This window comes from Tupaia chinensis, unplaced genomic scaffold (assembly GCF_000334495.1).
Source record: "Tupaia chinensis unplaced genomic scaffold, TupChi_1.0 Scaffold143584_1, whole genome shotgun sequence".
In the NCBI taxonomy this organism is placed as follows: Eukaryota; Metazoa; Chordata; class Mammalia; order Scandentia; family Tupaiidae; genus Tupaia; species Tupaia belangeri.
This window is the reverse complement of record NW_006203430.1, coordinates 3,797,331-3,800,462: the sequence shown is the minus strand read 5'-3', so window position 1 is coordinate 3,800,462 and position 3,132 is coordinate 3,797,331.

Below are 3,132 nucleotides of genomic sequence, written 5' to 3'. Positions count from 1 at the left end.
GGAGTGATTTCTCGCTTTCTGTCTCTCTGTCTCTGTATGTCTGGCGAGCGCACGCACCCTGTAGCAAAAACCTCTCCAAAAAAAAAAAGGGGGAGACTATAGGGCCAGCAGATGGCATATTGGTTAAGGCACTGGATTGCCACATGGCTGACTGTGGTTCAAGTCCTGGACTTGGCAGCTTGCTTTCTCATTTTCTCTCTCTCTCTCTCTCTGGTAAGCATATGTGCCCTATATCAAATGTAAAAAATAATAATAATACATCAAATTGAATATACAGTCCTCTTTAAAGAGATGAGAATATGAGATAGAGATAAATATAAGAAATATAACATATTTGTATCTTATTATAATAAATATAATAAAAAATCAAGATGAGAATAAGAGCCAGACAGATTGAGGTAGGAGCTAAAGAGTTCACCAGGTCTATAGTGAAGCTAGGTTTAGGTGTATGTAGATGAATATATGTAGTAAGGTACATATGTGTGTACATGCACGTGCACACATAATATGTATTATAAATTTAGATACACATGATTTATGTAATGATATATTTTATGTATTATATATTATGCACATATATACTATATATTTTAAAGTGTATATGTATGTGTGTTTCTGTATATACTATATATTATAGATTTAAATACACATATATTTATGTAATTATATATATATGTTGTGCATTATATACATATGTATCTATGTATATATGCACCTACATGTATATATTTGTACAAGAATATATATGTGTATGTATATGTATTTGGAGGGGACTCCAAAAAGTTCACGGAGGGGGCCAGCAGGTGGCATGGAGGTTAAGGGAGCTGGATCCCACATGGCTGATTGTGTAGTCTGAGTCCTGGATTTGGTGGCTTGAAAAATACACTGGACACATGTATATACCTGCCCAAAATACCAAGAGGAGGAAGGAGAAGGGATTGCAATGTGGTTATCTCCTTCGGGAGTGATTTCTCACTTTCCTTCTCTCACTGGCTCTCTCTATTCCTCTCTGGTGAGCACAAGTGCCCTATAGCAAACAAACAAATAAAAATTCATGGAGGGCCCAATCCATAAAAGAGCTGGAGCCCTCATAGCCAACAGTGGTTTGAATCTTGGACCTGATGGCTTGAAAAATATGCTGGACCTGTGTGTTTTCACGCTCAAAATCCCAACAGGACAGAGCAATGGAGTGTAAAAGACTGTGGTGTGACCAGCCCCATTGGAGTGCTTCCTTTTCTCTCTCTCTTTCTGTTTCTCTGGCAAGCACGTGTACCCTCTGGGAATTAAAAGAACAAAAAAGTTGAAGAAAAAAAAAGTTCAAGCCAGCCAGTAGCATGGTGGTTAAAGCATGTGGATCCCACAGGGCTTACTGGATAGTGAAAGTCTTGGACCCGGTGGCTTGAAAAACATGCTAAGTGTGTGTGGATACATGCTCAAAATCCCAAAAGGAAAAATTGAGGCGAAGGGATTGCAGTGTGACCATCCCCCATGAAGGATGCTTTCTCTCTTTCTCTCTGGTGAGTTGCATATGCCCTCTAGAAAATTAAAAAAAAAAAATTTATGGAAAATGTGTATTATGGGAACCAGCAGTTAGCATAATGGCTATGTCGCTGGACTCCCATGTAGTTGACCACGGTTTGCGTCCCGGACCCGGTGGCTTAAAACTCACGCCGGGTGCGTGTGCGTGCATGCCCAAGATCCTGAGAGGAGAACGGAGGAGAAGGGATTGTGGCGTGACCATCCTCCCTGGGGGGTGATTTCTCACTTTCTGTCTCTATGTCTCTCTCTGTCTGTCTGGCGAGCGCATGCGCCCTATAGCAAAAACCTCTCAAAAAAAAAAAAAAAAAAGAAAAGAAATGTGTATTATGAAAAAACTATGCATGGATTTAAGAAACACTTTGTACAAATAAACTTGTACTTCAATTCCATTTTCCATGAACTTCTTAAAATACCCCCATCTATATGTTTTAAAGAATTTTCACCAGAAGTCCTCTGACAGAATTGTCTTTGTTTAGAAAAATATCTTGAAGATTGGCCTCATTGCAGTTAAGCCCTGAGAATCAAGAGTCAGATCCCACATGGCTGACTACAGTTTGAATCGTGACCCCAGTGGCTTAAAAACAAACCAGGTACGTATGTGTGCATGACCAAAATTCTGACAGGATGGAGAAACTGAGGAAAAGGGATTGCAGTGTGACCATGCCCCATTGTGGGGTACCTTCTCACTATTCTCTCCCTGGCAAGCATGTGCTTCCTCTGGCATAATTAAATAAATAAATAAAATGAAATATAAGAAAGAAAAATACCTTGAATACCTGTAGGCGGATAGTAAGACTAGGGTCCCCTGGATGAAAGAATATAGGAAGTAAAGTCATGCTAAACCAACTGGGACTTGGGGGTGGGGGTAGAACAGTGAGGAGACAGGGGATAGGGTGGTTTGGGGGCAATCAAAGGAAGACGCTGGGTTTTGCGTATGGACTGGAGCAGACAGAAAAGAGAGGACAACTGAAGTGGGCTCCGAGTGGGTTCTCCAAGACCAGTATTTCAGAACTAGATGTGAACTTGAGTCTATAGAACCTCAGGAATTAATGTAAATCTGGAGAGATCCCTGGGCCTCTCATTGAGCTTGAGAAGAAGGCTCAGCAAATTTTAATCAAATCTCTAGGGGCTGAATAATATGGTAAAATGTGGCACTCTGTGAGGCAATCCCACATGGGAAGGTTCTATGTTCACATCCGGAGACCTCTCTCAGCACGCTGGCCACAGGTACCCATGATCCAAGACTGGCTTGGAGGGATTGAATGATAATGTGAAAACCCTGTTGGAACCAGCAGTTAGTGTAATGGCTATGTTGCTGGACTCCCGTGTAGTTGACTATGTTTCAAGGCCTGGATCCAGTGGCTTAAATTCACACCGGGCACGTGTGCGTACATGCCCAAGATCCTGAGAGGAGAAGGGAGGAGAAGGGATTGCAGCGTGGTCATCCCCTCCTGGGGGGTGATTTCTTGCTTTCTGTCTCTCTATCGATCTCTGTCTTTCTAGTGAGCTCACGCACCCTATAGCAAAAATCTCTCCAAAAGAAAAAAAGTAAAAAAATTTTTTAAAAAGACCCTGTTGGGGGCTGCTGTCCCT